Source organism: Pinus tabuliformis, chromosome 3_1, assembly GCF_031772625.1.
Source record: "Pinus tabuliformis cultivar Carrire ecotype Pingquan chromosome 3_1, CPIR1, whole genome shotgun sequence".
Taxonomy (NCBI): Eukaryota; Viridiplantae; Streptophyta; class Pinopsida; order Pinales; family Pinaceae; genus Pinus; species Pinus tabuliformis.
Window position 1 is genome coordinate 500,279,286 of NC_142301.1, and position 18,189 is coordinate 500,297,474.

The 18,189-nt window shown below is 38.8% G+C and overlaps 1 pseudogene; it reads left to right on the plus strand.

The window, feature by feature from the left end:
* Window positions 1-1,241: 1,241 nt before the first annotated feature.
* LOC149187993 (N(6)-adenosine-methyltransferase MT-A70-like) lies at window positions 1,242-16,856 on the plus strand (annotated as a pseudogene).
* The last annotated feature ends 1,333 nt before the right edge of the window (window positions 16,857-18,189 follow it).

Consider the following 18,189-nt stretch of genomic DNA (forward strand, 5'->3'; position numbering starts at 1 on the left):
GGAAAATGATACACATAAACATCAGTGGACTTACAAATACATAGAGAAACACACCATCAAAACATAGAGCCACATGGATCCCAACAAGTGCTGCAAAACCCTAGTCCTTCCTTTGCCAAAATTGCAGAAATGAAATGTACAATAAAGTTCCAACCAATCCAAAGTATCCAACCTTCTACCAAACTCCAACCCCTACACTATGAAATTCATAAAATATATACATTTTTTCATCCTTGTACTAAGAAATTGAGCTCAACCATTTTCTTCAAAATAGAATTAGTTACATTAAACTTAGGTCGAATTTCTGAAAATAGGTGTTGAAGATGACCTCGTATCTCGTAAACCATAGCACCTATTCCAAAACTAAAAGCGATTTTTGTATATAAGGTCATTATGGAGAAAAACCTCTCTCAAATTTGGGAAATTCGTTTCCAGTAGCTCACAATCTATTCCACAAAATCATCTCTAAAACAGAAAATCATTAAAAATTTAAATCTGTGAAAATGAGCTGTAAAGATTTAGTCACATATCCAGATCCATGACACCTGTGAATAAAATGAAAGTGGTTTCTTTTATATGTCTTGTTCTTAACAAAAAACTCCTTGGGTTTTGCAAAATTACTTTCCATCTGTTGTAAAATGGTCCCTCACTAAAATGACTAAAACAGTAAAAAATATGAAAATTTTGCTTTGTTTTAATGTAGGCCCAAAATATCACTGTATATATCCCACATAGTAGCACCTGTGCATAAACCGAAGGAGGTTTTTGTTATTTGGTATGTTATGAACAAAAACCTCTTTCACTTTTGAAAAATTCCTTACCATTATTTCAGAAACTAATTTTGTACTAAACTTGTCATTGTGTGCAACAACTGACCTCAAAACATGCATAACCAAGAATCACTCATTCATTTCTTCTAATCCAGGAACCAATTACGGGAGTGTGATATACCATTGGAAAGATTTTTCCAAGCTTCTTCTAATGGACACACTTCTGACATGTTTTGTGCTGAACATCATGTGCAAAACATCTAACAAAACCAGACATAGTAAGAGCTCGTGTTGATCCCTGGTGACAGGCTACGAAGACTGGAACTAACAACTAGTAAGCCATTTAAAATATTTCTATGTTGTACCTAATTGAATGAAAATTGATTTGGTACCTTTCTTTCCCATCGCTAATTCAAAGGAAAATTGGTTTGGTACATTTCTGTCTTGTCGCTAATTCAAAGGAATGTAGATATGCACATTGAGGGAGATGACAGATTGATCTACTTCAAGGAGGAAAGGTAGAAGTTTTTGGATCGCATTAAGGCTACGCGTATTGTCCAGGATGAGCTTACATCCACGCTTGATAAGGTTGTACCTAACCTTGGGAGCTCTCTGGACCTTTCTATGAGCGTAATTTCGACATTCAATGGAGCAGATCCGAATAAAACGATAAGGCCACATAAGCTCCATCTTGGTGGTGGTTAAGGCAGTGGTGTGGGTGCAACAGGTGGCGTCTTGAATTCCGAAGACAGAAATGGTGTTTCAAGAATGGACTGTGTAATTGGTAGTGAAGAAGCAGATATTAGGTCTCGTCTGCTTCGGTTGGATGACAAACACGAGTATGATGCCACTGGATCTCATCTTAAGGCTCTTAGTAGTGTCAAAGTGATGGTTGCTCATGTTTTGCTCGATCGTTGTTTGAATCACACACGTTTTCCACACATTGATTCTACTGCGATTCTTAGGAAATTGGAAAATGGTCACTGCACACCTGCAAATAAGAACACTCTCGTTGACCTTGGGGAAGAAGTTGGGGCTACTACAGCTGTAGAAATGGCGTTGAAAGCATTTGCAGATGAAAATGCAGGTGTAGATTTGGAAGAATATGCAGTGAGTGGTAAAAATAGGTTAATGGTACTAAATATTGACCGAACCTGATTGGCAAAGGTGCTTCCTGAAACAACACAACAACTAAATACTAAAAATACATATAATTTAAATGGAATGGGTGTTGTTCCAGTAATGGGAACTGATGGTGGAATGGATTTAAGTAGAGCCCTAGCTAGTATGAACTCCTGCATTCCGAGGCCAGATATGTGGGCTGGATCTAGTGGACCTCATTTGTAAGGTGTTCAATGCATGCCATTAGCAAGACCTCCAATGTTTCCAGGAAGAAAACCTCCACAAATGACGGGCCCGAGAGCTGTCCATACACCCATGGGTTTTATGGGAATGCCTGGACCTGGTGGTGTTCCTGGACAGGGGATGGGATTTAATGGTCATCCTGCGATGCAAAGGCCACCAATAGGACCATCTCCTGGTCTAGTTCCACCTCCTCTATCTTCCAAACCAAGGACAGAGGAAGATGACATCAAAGATATTGAAGAATTGCTTAAGAAAAAATCATTTAGCGAGTTGCAGAAATCCAAGACAAGTGAAGAACTTTATGATCTAATTCATCGTCCTACTGCAAGAGAAACTGCTCTTGCTGCAAAGTTTAAAACAAAAGGAGGTACCCAGTTGAAAGAGTATTGTAAAGCTTTAACAAAAGAATATTTCCGACGTCAAAGATGCTCCTATATTGCATGTGAGAAGGTTCACTTCAGGCTAATAATTGTAGCAGTAGGGGCTTTTGTCACAAGCTTGCTCTGACTCTTAGCCTTACTGTGTCTCTTTGTTTGTCTTCACGAACCAACTCCTGGTGAACCAGTGGTGAACTCAGTGTGAACCTACTCAAATCTTTCACGCTCTGCGACCTCAAAAAATGGCTTCCTTGCCTAACAACGGTCTCGCGTCCCTTTGATTCTTTGGCGAACTCCTGATGGACTTCCTGTGAACTTCGAATGAAGACTCAAAAGACAACTACTGCCACAACAGACAATATAAATGCACAGAGGTATTCATATGTGGAATGGTGTACTCATATTATTTCAGAAACAAAGATGGATTACAAACTGAAGATTTTGAGAGATTACAGACTGCAAACTGTAGAGATAAATTCCTTATCAGAGATTGACTATCGTTGTGTTTATCGGACTTTATGCTCTTCACAAGGAAGGAGCAATACGAAAGGCTACCTAGCAACTGATAGGCTCTGCCTTAGAATATACATACTGGACTCCTATAAACTTGACTGACTACTAATAGATTTGGCCACTTTAGGTTCTTACCAGTGCCGAGCACACTGATATGCAAGCTTCTCAGATCTCTAAGACTCTCTAAGACTCTAGATACTCCAAACTCCTGATGCCTCATTAATGAGGCTTACCTCATTATATAAGAAATGAGAGGGGACAAGCATTCCTATAGCACATTGGACAGGTGGATGGAATCATTGCTTTCAGGTAACACTGAGGTGACATGCGCACAAAGATTCCAGTCTGAAAAATTAAATCCTACGGGTAAATATTCTGATTATACATAGTGGATGTTTTTTGCACAAAGCCCATGAGAAACACTATTTACAGAGGATACTTTTTATCCAGCAAATCCCATGAGAAAAGCTGGCCACAATTTAGTCCTTGTGACTGGACAACATAATTACACTATGGATGCTTTTACGGATGAGCCCATGAGAACCGTCAAAATTACTTTGATATCGGGGAATCTATCTCTTTTATACATCAATTCATCCTAGGCTTCAGTAAAGATTCACTTGACAATCATAGGTTTCCCCAGAACTATTTGATGTTTGATCTTGGTTAGGACTAACCATTCATAATGACCTTTCATGTATTCTTTTAAAGAATTATTTATCTCACATAATGGTGTCCATTCATCATACATTTCCTTAACGACTTTATATGGCCTATGAAAACATTCTCCAATATTATTCTCAAAGCATATGTCACAATGTTGCCTGTAGAAATTTTCATGATAGATCGGATCCATGGCAGTTCTATTGACCCCATAATCAATCCACCACTACTTAAACCAATCTGCTTGCTGGTTTCTCTGGATTGATGCAATTGTACTAAACTTGAGTTTAGTATAATGCATTTCTTCTTTGTCGTCTACATTGAGAAAGTCCCACCACAGCTTTTTATATCTTGCAAAATTATAAACAGTGTCAGGAAAAATAATATTTGAGTCTCCTTTAGGCCATGTGGCTGCACTATGAGTTCACCAGGTCCATGATAGATTTCTGGTACGATGTATGCAAAAATATTTTTCATATATTCCACTCTGGGATCCTCCATGGTACCAAATGCCGGATATATAATGGAAATCTTGCTGTAAAGCTACTTCTGCATATTTGGCTTCTCTTTTTGCATGTTCATATATCTTATCATGTATCCATCTGCTGCCTTTTGGATACACTTTTCTTTCTGGTACGAGATGTTGTATATCTATATGTGGTTGTAGATTAGCATCAAGTACTTTTGTATTCCTTAGTTGCCAAGTGGGTTTCCAATTTCTCTTGTATTCTTCCCAATCTTGGTTGTCAGGAATAGTTCGCAAAACTTCTTGCTTTTCGGCCTGGTCCCATTCAGTGACTATAACCATGATGTGGTCCTGATGGCCCTGGTGCTGAATGTACTCATGGCTGAGAAACTCTGGAAGACTGTTCTGTTCTACCTTTATGTGTTCAACCTGGAAGTCAAAATTGGCAAAGAGTGCTTGCCATCTGGCAAACTTTGCTTCTCTAGGCTTTTTGATGTCTTTTGTCAAAACTTTATGAAGTGTTGATGCATCAGTTCTTAACAAGAACTGTTTGTTTATCAGATAGACATCAAATTTACTAATACAATTCCAAGCAACTTTAACTTCTTTTTCTATTGTGGAGTAATTATGCTCAGTTGGGTTCCAAGTCCCAGATGCATACTGAACGACTTGTTCAGTGTCACCAATCCTCTATTTTAATATTCCTCCCCATCCATTATTACTTGCATCTGTCTCAACAATTTTAAATGCATTATCATCAGCAACATATAATATGGGAAGATTTTTCACCTTTGCTTTAATATTTTGGACAGCTTTGGTATGAACTTCTGTCCATTCTGGAGGATTCTTCTTGAGCCATTTATTCAATATACTTCTGTCACTGGCATAATCTTGATAAAAGTTGCTAACATAATTCAAACAACCCAAGAATATTTGCAGTTTATTCTTGTCTATAATAGTATCAGGGAACCTGTCAGCAAATTCCAGTGCATGTTTTTGTAGAGCTATTTGGCCATTTGAAATGGTATGGCCAAGAAACTTGATAGTAGTCTGAAAGACTTCTATCTTCTTTTTGCTCAAAACAAGACCATTATGTTTTACCAATTGTTTGAATATCTGAACATGTCTAAAATGATCTTGAATATTCTTTGAAAAGATCAAAACATCATCAATATAAACTATGAGCCAATCAAAATATGGCTTGAATATCTTATCCATTACCTTTTGGAACTTTGATGGTGCATTCTTCAAGCCAAAAGGCATGACATTCCACTCGTAATGTCCTGCTAGAATACTGAAAGCAGTTTTGAATTTATCTTTCTTTGCAATGGCAACTTGCCAAAAACCTGCTTTCAAATCAAACTTGGAAAAAATCTTAGCTCCAACAATTCTACTGATCAAATCTCCTTTGTGTGGAATGGGATATGTATCATCAACAAGAACAAAATTCAAAGGTTTGAAGTTTATTACCAATCTAGGTATTCATCTGATTTGCTCAATGCTCTTATTGACATAGAACCCGTAATAGTTCCAGGGACTGTTGGATTCTCTAATAAGCTTTCTTTGTAGAAGCTGCTTGATTTCTTGTTCACAGAGCTTTCTGTATTCTTGATTCATGGGGATGGCTCTGCTTTTGCAAGGCTTTCCTGTGTAGCCTTCTTTGTAAGGAAGCTCCACTATATGCTGCTTTCTATGCCAAAATGCATTTGGCTCTTCAGAACAACATTCATCTTCTATTTGCTTCTTCAAATCCTCAATTTTTCTTTTGACCTGAGGATTCTTCAACTAGTCTTCTACCTTGAGTGTGCTTTTCAGATCTTTAAGATCTGTCAATCTAGCTTCAGCTTTGTCCAAGTCTTGGACTGTCTGCACCATAGTAGAAACCCGAGGGTTCGAGATATATGGAAACTCGACCCTTTTTGTCTTTCCTGCAGAGGTAGGAACATATATAAAATATCCAGCTTTATTACCTTTCAATCTTGTTGACCCATGGGGTTCAACAGCTGCTAGGAATACATTTCCTAGGATGCAGTCTACTGGAATTTCTGCAACTGCAAACTTCAGATTAATGCAATGGTGCTCAAAACAAATAGATGCTTTTGGAACTTCAAAATCGAGCGTCTTCTTGCCCAATCCTACTACTTTTCTTTCTGCATAAATCCAGTATTTTGCTGGAATGACTTTTTTATTCAGAATATTCACATCAGCTCCTGAATCAAGGAGTGTTGTGAGTTCTAACATCTCTCCTTTAATACAAATGTTTATTTTGACATGATCCTACTGATAAGAGATAGCAAGCAGCCTCATTTCTTGGAATCCATATACTGGATCCTTCTTCCCTTCAATGATCTCAACTTTTGAGTTTTTGGAATGTTATGTACTATCCCAATGGGATTCTTCTTCTTTTGTAACTCCCTTTCCCTTTTTAATTTCAGAAAGTTGAATCTTTAGAGCAGTCTCTACTCACTTCCTCTAAGGTGAGGGAACACACCTTATCAGGTTTCTCTTGATGCCTTTGAAAAGATCTAGTATTTCTTTCGAATGAAGCATCAATAAACAATGGCTTCTTACCTGAGTTTTTGGAAGAGCTGGACCGGAGTTGATCCATGAATGCTTCAGTCGATCTGGTCTTCATATCACCATCTTCCATCACTCTGATTTGACATAATATTTTGATCTCATATTCTTCAGTTGCAGCTATTAGAATTTTTTCTTTCTGAGGTTTGGAGAAGATTTCATCAGAACTTGAATCATTGTATGAATCTGAATCAGAATCATAGTGCATTTGACAGGCGCATTCTTCAGATTCACCACAGGATCAAGATGTACTTTCTGAATCTGAATTCCTTGTATATGTGCCTGTAATTCATCCTGAGATGATGAATCAAAAGAATCAAAAGATGATTCTTCAAATTGGTGTTGTTGCAGTTGTTCTCTAATAACCACATTTTGGCATCTTTTTGTTGTATGAGAACGCGAACCACATTTCATACATCTAATCTGTCCTTCTTGTTTGACTTGTTTTCCTCTTTGAACAGCAGCTTGGGATTTCTTTCCTCTGTTCTGTTTGGATTCTTCCCCTTCTGGACACCTTGATGATGTATGTCCAGTCTTTCCACACAGCCAACAGGTGAGTTTATTCCATTTCTCCTGCTTTGAAGTGTGGAGATGAATGTCAGAAGGTTTATAATAATGTGTTCTAGGCACATACCTGTAATAACCTTTTCTGACTTTGGAGGATCGACCTTTAGATCACTGAGGATACTTCTTGCGATCTTTATAGCTTCTGAATTTCTACTTGTATTCTTTCTTGGCCCTTTTCTTTGCTTTCCTCCTCTTGACCAGGGGATCATCACTTGTAAGTCTGTATTTGTTGCATATGGACTTCTGATCTAGGAATTTTGAAAGTTTTTCCAAAGATTTGTTAACTTTGGAACTTGTACAGAGACTTACCAGGGTCTTGGTAATATGTGCATAAATCTCACCCCATGTGTAAGATTCAAATGGTAACTGAAAAATTTCTTGCAGTTTGATGTAGTCCACGAACCTGGATGGCAAGGTTGCAAGATAGAATTGTTTCCATAGTAGATTCTTTGAATCTTTTACTTCATATATTCGCTGCATCCAATCTCTATGGAAATTTTGATACTGAAACATTTTGTGGCATTTTAAATTCATAAGAATAACTTCATTCTTATCAGCAGTTTCAGTCTCGCTGCCACACCAATGTTCTAAAATCATAGATGTCAAATCACCTATCATATTACTGATTATTGAACCATCAGGATTGTGTATTACATGTCCATTTTAATCTTTGAGCACTTCTACTTCCATTGTTGTTATCAGCTTTGGAGATGATTCTATCTCCCACCACCTGAGTAAAGTTCCTATAAAACATTGGATTATAGTTTTGCAGGATTCAAGTTCACTTTTTTCCCTTAAACACACGAGCTTGTATTCTGTATACATTATGTCAATCATCTGTCGAATCTGGCCAACGCTCAGATTGTCCATATTCCATTCTCTATGTGAGTCTGGGAAGAAAGTATGTGTCTCTGGGAGTTTTCCTTTTCCTACAATATCAGGTGTAGGATATGTAGTAAACCTACTCTCAAGAGGTTCATATATGGGAAAAGCTTGAGAATCAAACTCTTTTTCTTTTTCTTCTCCTTCCTTGAATAAGGAAGCAATAGCAATCTTTTCTGTAGCCTCTGATTTTGATGATGTGGCTACTTCTTTAGGAAATAATGCTGGGAACCTGTTTACTGGTCTGAGAGGATCAAGAATCTTTATATTTCTTTTATATAGAAAAGAAGTAGGAACTGGTTTCTCTATTTTTGATAGACTGATTCTTTCAACTTTGTCAGTTAAACCAGATATGAGAGTTTTAGTAGTATCAAGATGATCTACTAATTTTTCTTCTACTCCTTCTATCTTAGATAAAGATTCTCTAGCATATGTACGAACAACTGAAGAGGCATACTGTACATCATTGAGGTTGTTATTAACCTCATTTATTGACACTTGAACAATATCAAACTATTCTTTGATTTCTGTTGTCTTTGCAACATTAATTTCTAGACCCTTAATAGCTGTATTGGTCCAATTAATTTGTTCGCTTGCCTTCTGGATTCTCCCATCAATGCCTAAAGCATTATAGTCTTTTTGCAGTAAAGGAATGGCTTTAGCTGCATTTTGATTTTCCCCAATGATAATGGCTTTGTATGGAGGGAATGTTGATGGCGTTTCTATTCAGTTGCCATCTAGTGCAGTCCATGCATGTTTGACAGATGAAGAAGAGGACGAACCGGTTAGTACATGCACAAGGGAAACATTATTCTTCCAATCATAAAATGAAATCCATGAGTTATTAATCTCCATGTAATGTTTCCAATCTTCAACCAACTCTTTCTTTTGTTCAGGAGTATGAGTTTTATCAAACTCTTTTGCTTTTGGATTTGTAAACAAATCCCAGTTTATCATGGCTTTCATCCATTTGGCAGACACTTCTAGTTTTAGACATCCAGACATGAAAGTGAAGAATTTATGCATTTCCATGACTAAAGGTTTCTTGCAGTCAAGTGGAACGGGACCAAATATACAAGTTGGAAGGACACCTTTTGCTTGCTCTAGATATCCTAAACCATACCTTGGTTTAGCAGCTCTCATTAGACTCATCATTTCTGTCAGTCTAGGGTATTCTCCTTCAAGAGTGACGATATCATGCATCATAAGGACATGGTCAACATTTGACTCATGTGGAAAGGGAATATCAGCACATTTAGGTTTGGGGCATGGATTAACAGAGGTAGAAGGAGGTGCTTCACCAGTTCTGGGATGGTGGTTAATATGAATGACTGACTCAGCAAGCATACTCAAATTTACAGTAGTTTGACACTCTGGACATGTAACTTCTAATGAATGGAAATTAACTATTTTGGCAAATTCAAATAATGAAATATCTTTACAGGAAGTGGAAGTGGAACATGTGGTATCAACAATGGAAGGATCTCTATAATACTTTGAGCTTTTACAAGCCTTTTCTATACCTCTGTAATCAATGATTGATCTTTTGGGAAATGACAACATTGTAGAAGACTGGTTTTCTTTTATATCGACAGAGGTTATTATTTTTGGAATATGAGGCTTAGGATTAGCTACTACCCAATGCTTAGGGAAGTTGAGATCTTCCCACATGATAGTCTAGTGTTCTATTTTTTTATTCTTCAGATTTGTAAGGATGACAGCACTAGACTTTGATTTTTGGCTGGGAGTATGTTTTATGGTTGGCCATAAAGTATTGGTATGTCTAAAACATCCTTTGAACTGTATCACAATATTATGTCTTTTATCTCTTATATCAAACCCTGAGGTTTGAATTTGCAGTTGTAAGATATCCTTGATAGTCTCATCATAGACATAAACAGAAAAATTTGGATAACAATCAAACTGGACAGGGCCATGTGACAGGGGACCCACAATGCCTCTGATTAAGGAATCCGTATCCTTATTGTGGGTAAGGTCTCGAACAGTAGCCAACACAAAAGTATTCAACCCTTGGTGAATTAAAGGGTGGATTCCAATTCTAATACATCCCAGATGAAGATATTGGGTATTTAGTCTTTTAGCCTTGGCTTGCAGAGCTTTGGGATCCAATAGAGGAATGGTCTGAATATTATCAACATTTTCTTGGATCTGGCTAGTAGACTCTTTAATACTTATCCTAGTGACAACTTTCAGGTGAAACATAGACAAATCACTATATACTTCTGATGCAGAAATTGCAGGTAACTGCCAGCGAGCAGAGGGCTGGGGTTCTTCATACTCAAGTTCAACTTGGTTAAGGACTCTACTGGAACTTGATGCAAACATATCTCTAAGAGGATTTTCTTCTGCAAATGACTCTCTATCTTCTAATTCTCTGAAGGAAACATATTTCCTGAATGAATCCATCTTTATATGAGTATTTGATTTAGAATACCGACCTTATGAACCAGACGTTACTGGCTCTGATACCAATTTTAGCAGCAGGGGATTCTGTCACAAGCTTCCTCTGACTCTTGGCCTTACAGTGTCTCTTTGTTTGTCTTCACAAACCAACTCCTGGTGAACCAGTGGTGAACTCAGTGTGAACCTACTCAAATATTTCACACTCTGCGACCTCAACAAATGGATTCCTCCCCTAACAATGGTCTGGTGATTCAGGCTAATAATTGCTTTACATACTGATATTAGCCTGGGTGATTGTTCTTTTCTGGCACTTGTTGGGTTGTGTTATATTCTTTCCACAACTAATCCACGTAGTTAAACGGGGGGTTAGAGGGGGGCGGTAGCCCCCCTTCATTGCGCCGATTGCGCAACAGGGGGGTTTGAGGGGGGCGGGTAGCCCCCCTCTACGGGGTCCGGGGCAGCGCCCCTGGAAAATTTTTTGTGGACCCTATATTAGGTTGGGCGAACCTACCTATGGTTTTGTGCATGTTTTTCGCACATGGTATTGGACGCGATGGTTTTTCGGTCCATGGTATTGGATGCTTCGGCATGTATAAATATGTATTGTAACATTGAAAGGAACATAATGAAAAATCAAGCTGGTAGTCCCGGTTTTGGGATCCAGGGAAAAATCTCAATGCATATGTGTTTTATGGGTTATGCTCTCGCATTGTTTATTTTCTTTGTTTAAGAATTCTTATGCAGGTAATTTCTGTACAGGGTTAAAACCTACATTTGGTATCAAAGCTGTTTTGGCTTCAAGGGGACGCCTTTGTTGCTGAGGGGTTTCGCTCGGGCCTGTGGTAGACCCTGTTCAGTGGGAGATCTGCGAGATCGATTCTGGTGGTGAAAGAAGATGGCAAGCAGTGGAAAGATCAAGATTGAGAAGTTCAATGGTCAGAGTTTTGAGTTGTGGAAACTCAAGATGGAGGATCTGTTGGTCGATAAAGATCAGTGGATCGCGGTAGATCCGGGTACTAAACCATCGGGAGTGATCGATGAAGAATGGAAGAATTTGGATCGGAAGGCAAAGAGCACAATACGATTGTGTGTCTCATATTCAGTATTGTTGAATGTATCAGGGGAAGCTACGACGAAGGCTTTGTGGGTCAAGTTAGGGACTTTGTACCAATCTAAGTCTCTGGTGAATAAATTGTTCCTGCGGAAAAAGCTATATAACCTGAGGATGAAAGATGGAGACTCAGTGACAGAGCATCTGAATGCGTTTAATACTGTGGTAAGTCAGTTATTAACTGTTGATATTAAAATTTCAGATGAAGATAAGTGCATCAGTCTATTGTGTTCTCTACCAGATTCGTGGGATAGTCTGGTTATTGCAATAGGTAGCAATGCAACTGCTTTGCAGTTTGATGAAATAGTCTCAGCCTTGCTGACGGAGGAGATGAGACGGAAGAATATGGACAACCAGAATGGTGATGCCTTGTCTGTACGAGGACGATCCCAGAACAGAAACAAAAATAAGTCATCGAGTGGGAGATCTAAATCTAGAGGGAGATCTAAATCTCCAGGAAAACCTACAAAGGTGGTGTGCTGGAAATGCGGAAAGGAAGGACACTTCAGAAGGGATTGTAAATCTAAAGCTCCTGATAAAGGAAAGGGATCTGATGATGCTCCTTCTGCAGAGGCGAAAACCACCTCAGATGAAGGTGGGGATGTGTACTTGGCTTCTTCAAGTACACATGTAGATCATGAGGCATGGTTGATTGACTCAGGTGCATCCTTTCACTTCACTCCCCATAGAGAGTGGTTCTGCGAGTATGAGAAATATGATGGTGGTGATGTCTTCTTAGGAGATGATAGGAAGGCTAGAATCATTGGTCGGGGAAAAGTAAAGTTGAAGTTGCAAGGTGGAAGGCTTAGAACACTTCCGGGTGTTCTACATATTCCTGCATTGGCTAGAAATCTGATTTCTGTAAGCAAGTTGGATGATGCAGGTGTAAAGACGATGTTCGAGAAAGATACCTGCAAGATGGTTCAAGGAGCACTGATATTGATGTGGGGAGTTCGGATTGGAACTCTGTACAAGCTGCAAGGTAGCATTGTTGTTGATGGGTGCAATAGTTCTATGGTTCCTGAAAATGGAGTAGAAAATCTAGTGGTCTCTGGAGAGAAGACCATGTTGTGGCATCAAAGGCTTGGAAATATTGGAGAGAAGGGCCTTTGAATACTTCATGGTAAAGGTATGGTAGAAGGTATGAATGATAGCTCTCTGGATTTTGATTCTGTTAAAATTGTGTGTATGGGAAGCAGAATCGAGTGAGTTTCCCCTCTGGTGGTAAGAGGAAGAAACAGATATTAGAGCTTGTGCACAGTGATGTGTTTGGACCTGTGAAGGTTCCATCACTGGGTAAGTCTGTGTACTATGTATCATTCATAGATGACTTCTCAAGGAATACATGGATATATTTCCTTAAGAAGAAATCTGAAGTCTTTGACAGGTTTAAAGAATTTAAGGCTCTGGTGGAAAATCAGACAGAGAAGAAGATAAAGGTGCTGAGGATAGATAATGGTGGAGAATTTTGCAGCAAGGAATTTGAAGAATTTTGTAAAAAGTGTGGTATAGCACGGCAGAAGACTACTCCATATACACCTCAGAAAAATGGAGTCGCAGAAAGAATGAACAAGACGTTGATGGAAAGGGCAAGAAGCATGCTCAGTGGTGCCGGGTTAGGACAAGAATTCTGGGCAGAGGCGGTGGATACTGCACGTTACCTGATCAACAGATCACCCTCATCAGCGTTGGAGGATAAGAATCCACAAGAAGTATGGACTGGTAAGAAACCCTCTCTTTCACATCTGAGGGTATTTGGATGTGATGCATATGTACATGTTCCAAAGGAGAAACGAACCAAGTTGGATAGTAAATCTGAAAAGTGCATCTTTATTGGGTATAAGGATGGTTTAAAGGGTTATAAGCTTTGGAACCCAGTCACACGGAAGGTTGTGTACAACCGAGATGTGGTGTTCAGAGAGGTAAAAGATGTTATTCAATCTAAAGTCCAACCAAAGGAACCTAAGAAGATAGAGTTTGAGCCAAAGGAGGAAGAATTAGACTCTGCAGCAGAGGAGGAATCAAAAGATGAAGATCCACAAACTCCGGCTGTGAGAAGATCAGGTCGAGAAAGAAGGAAGCCAGAAAGGTATAGTCCATCAGCTTTCAGTTCAAATTTTGCCTTGTCTGTTACTGATGATGATCCCAGAACTGTGAAGGAAGCAGTGGATTCAGAGGATGGAAAACTCTGGAAAGAGGCCATGGTTGATGAAATGGCATCTTTGCACAAAAATGAGGCTTGGGATCTGGTAGAGTTGCCGGCTGGAAGGAAACCCATTGGCAGCAAATGGGTGTTCAAGAAGAAGACTAATGCAGAAGGAAAGGTGGAGAAATACAAAGCTCGGTTGGTAGCAAAAGGTTATTCCCAGGTGCCGGGAATTGATTTTGGTGATATTTTTTCTCCTGTTGCCAAGGTAGCTTCTATTAGATTACTTTTATCTGTTGTTGCTGCTTTTGATTTTGAGGTAGAACAGATGGATGTGAAGACAACATTTCTTCACGGGGATTTGGAAGAGGAAATCTACATGAGGCAACCTGAAGGCTTTGCGTTGAAGGGTAAGAAAGAACTGGTATGCAAGTTAAAGAAGTCTCTGTATGGGTTAAAACAGTCACCAAGGATGTGGTATTAGAATTTGATACATTTATATGGGGACTTGGCTTCACCAAAAGCAAAGCAGATCATTGTGTGCATTTTAAATTAATTGGTGACCGTGTTATTTATCTGGTCTTGTATGTGGATGATATGTTGCTGGTTGGAAATGACAAAGAAATTATCCAGGATTTGAAGACCCAATTGTCCTCCAAATTTGACATGAAAGATCTTGGTGCTGCAAACTATATTTTGGGCATGGAAATTAAAAGAGATCGGGCAAAGAGGAAGCTCTGGTTAAACCATAGGAAGTATGTCGAGACAATACTGCAGAGGTTTAATATGCAGGATAGTAAACCGGTGAAGGTTCCTATTCCTATAGGTCTGAGATTATCTGCTGAACAGTGTCCCAAGACACAAGAAGAGAAAGAGGACATGTCCCGTGTTCCATATGCAAGTGCAGTCGGTAGCCTGATGTATGCAATGGTCTGTACTAGACCAGACATTGCACATGCAGTGGGAGTATTGAGCAGGTTTATGTCAAAACCTGGGAAGGAGCACTGGACAACAGTGAAGCGGGTTTTCAGGTATTTGCGTGGCACTAGTGATTATGGTTTGTGCTACCAAGGAAGACCAGGATTGGATAGAGTGTTGGATATTCATGGTTTTGCTGATGCAGACTGGGCTGGAGATCTGGATCAGAGAAGATCTACACGTGGGTATGTGTTTAACCTATTTGGAGGTGCAGTCAGTTGGATGAGTAAGAAACAATCTGTAGTGGCACTATCAACTACAGAGGCAGAATACATGGCAGCCACTCATGCAAGCAAGGAAGCAGTTTGGTTGCAGAGATTGTGTTCAAGTATGGGGTTAGTACAGGGAGCTATAAGAATAGACTGTGACAGCCAAAGTGCAATTTTCTTGGCAAAGAACCCTGCTTATCATTCAAAGACAAAGCACATTGATGTTCAGTATCACTTTGTGAGGGATATGATAGAAGACAAAAAGGTGTTGCTGGTAAAGGTGGACACTTTGAAGAATACTGCAGATGCATTGACAAAATCTGTGAGCTCTGAGAAGTTCTCTTGGTGTAGAGAAGAAATGGGTGTAGAGAAGCAATGGGTGTTTTAGGGCTGGAAAAATGACTAAGCTCTCCTGTGGCCCCCTGTGGAAAGAAAACAACAAGTGGGAGATTGTTGGGTTGTGTTATATTCTTTCCACGACTAATTGACGTAGTTTAACGGGGGGTTAGAGGGGAGCGGTAGCCCCCCTTCGTTGCGCCGATTGTGCAGCAGGGGGGCGGGTAGCCCCCCTCTACGGGGTCCGGGGCAGCGCACTGGGAAATTTTTTTTTGGACCCTATATTAGGTTGGGCGAACCTACCTATGGTTTTGTGCATGTTTTTCGCACATGGTATTGGACGCGATGGTTTTTCGGTCCATGGTATTGGATGCTTCGGCATGTATAAATATGTATTGTAACATTGAAAGGAACATAATGAAAAATCAAGCTGGTAGTCCCGGTTTTGGGATCCAGGGAAAAATCTCTGTGCATATGTGTTTTATGGGTTATGCTCTCGCATTGTTTATTTTCTTTGTTTAATAATTCGTATGCAGGTAATTTCTGTACAGGGTTAAAACCTACAGCACTTGCCAGCATATGAAGATATCCAAGACTTGGATCCAACTCCTGATCTACTTATGGTAGGGATGGTTGGCCTTCCACCACCAAAACCTTTACGTGCAGAATATTGCTTAGAAATTGAGCTTGGGGAGCCACAATGGATCAATTGTGATATATGCAATTTCAGAATGGATATTTTGGGTCAGTTTGGTGTTATTATGGCAGACCCACCTTGGGATATTCACATGGAATTTCCATATGGAACAATGGCTGATGATAAGATAAAGAATTTGAATGTGCCAACTCTGCAGACTGATGGTCTCATTTTCCTTTGGGTTACTAGACATGCACTCGAACTTGGATGAGAATGTCTGGAACTATGGGGTTATCGTCACATTGAAGAGCTTATCTGGGTGAAGACTAATCAGATTTAGCGAATTATTAGAACAGGGAGAATAGACCACTGGTTGAATCACAGTAAAGAACATTGTCTTGTTGGTATTAAGGGTGATCCAGAAGTGAAACGTAACATTGGCACAGATGTCCTTGTTTCAGAAGTTCGAGCGACAAGTCGAAAACCCGATGAAATGTATACGATGCTAGAAAGGATATATCCTTTTACCCGAAAACTTGAACTGTTTGCACGAATGCATAACACTCATGCAGGGTGGATGTCACTTGGTAAACAATTAAATGGGGTGATATTAGTTGATGAAGGATTGAGAGCAAGGTTCAAAGCTGCCTATCTAGATGTGGAGGTGCAACCTCCTTCTCCTACGAGACCTGCTCCTGTGTCTGATGGAGAGGCCACTACACAAGCAAACAACTGTTTTAGCAGAATGGAACCCAAGGTTACACCTGAACACATGCCTATGATAGGATCAAAAAATTATGCATCAGAGGAGAAGTTTGTGGCTAAGAAACCATAACTTGAAAACCTTACTTTTTGTGTTGAACTGACCAAGAAATTTTCAAAAGGTCTCTGGGCAATTATATATGAATAGAATCTACAGAAGTAGCTGAACATGTTCAAAAATGGTGTACATGTTGTCATTGAAATCTGTAGGTCCAAAATGCAAAAGGTTATGATAAAATGTATTTTAAGATTTTTATGTAGTAATTACTTTCTGGAATTTAGTACGAACCTGTGTTAAACACTTGACTCGATATATAGTACGTATTATATAAATGATTTTTTAGATTATTTTTTAGCTTTGTATTTCCAAAATGATTAGGGGAGAGATGTCTAATGTTGTGCACAAACTAGTGATTGAAATAGTAATGGTCCCACCAAACCACCAAAAATTGAGACTTTTGCAACCAATATTTAAACAAAGATAAATAACATTAAGTGTAAATAAGTATTAATTTATGTCCAAAATTTCCCAAAACATTGACTTCGCCCACAACTATCCGTAAATATTATCTTAATATCTAAGAGTGCAAACCATATTGACCCAACTAGAAAATAGATAAAACCATAAATGTTTCCAAAATGGTCTATTCCAGAAGTCACTTCAAACCCCACTCATCAGAACTGAATTGAAGCTTTGTATCCCAAATAAATATCCATATCTGCACATAATAAAAGTGAATGTATGTCAACCGCTGTGTGGTTCAACATTTAAACCCCCTAAGTTCAATAAATGACACCCAACCCAATAACATTTAAACCCACTTTGTTCAATAAATGACACCCAACCCAATAACTTCAATAAATGACACCCAAATCATTCTATTTCTCATTAAAACAAATCAAAGCACATGGATCAACAAATAAGAAATTCCCAACCATTAGATCACATCAAATTAAATCCAGACTACACATTCAAAATGAATCCATTGTAATCCATGTCCATCCTTACCACCAATTAAATTCAAGTGCCGAAAACTATAAAAGAAGTTCAACCATTGTTGAAGTTGCATGTTATGCTTTCAAACTATTCACCAACCTTGGAGACAAAACATCACAGAATAGTTTCCAGTATATCCAGGTTAGTTATATCAATTAAAATACATTTTTCTTCAAGTTCTATTTTCATTTCTTACAGTTTCAGTTTCATGAAAATCAACAAACAGCCTAGGGTATTCTCTCTTAGGTCCATAATGCTTATTTTAAGATATGGATAAATACTAATAGTATAGAAAGCTAATGGGACGATATTAATAGTATCAAGTTGGTAAATTAAAAAAAAACTACTAGATGAGACAAATTAATGAAGAAAACAACTCTGGTCAGCACATCAAGAATATCATGTTTAA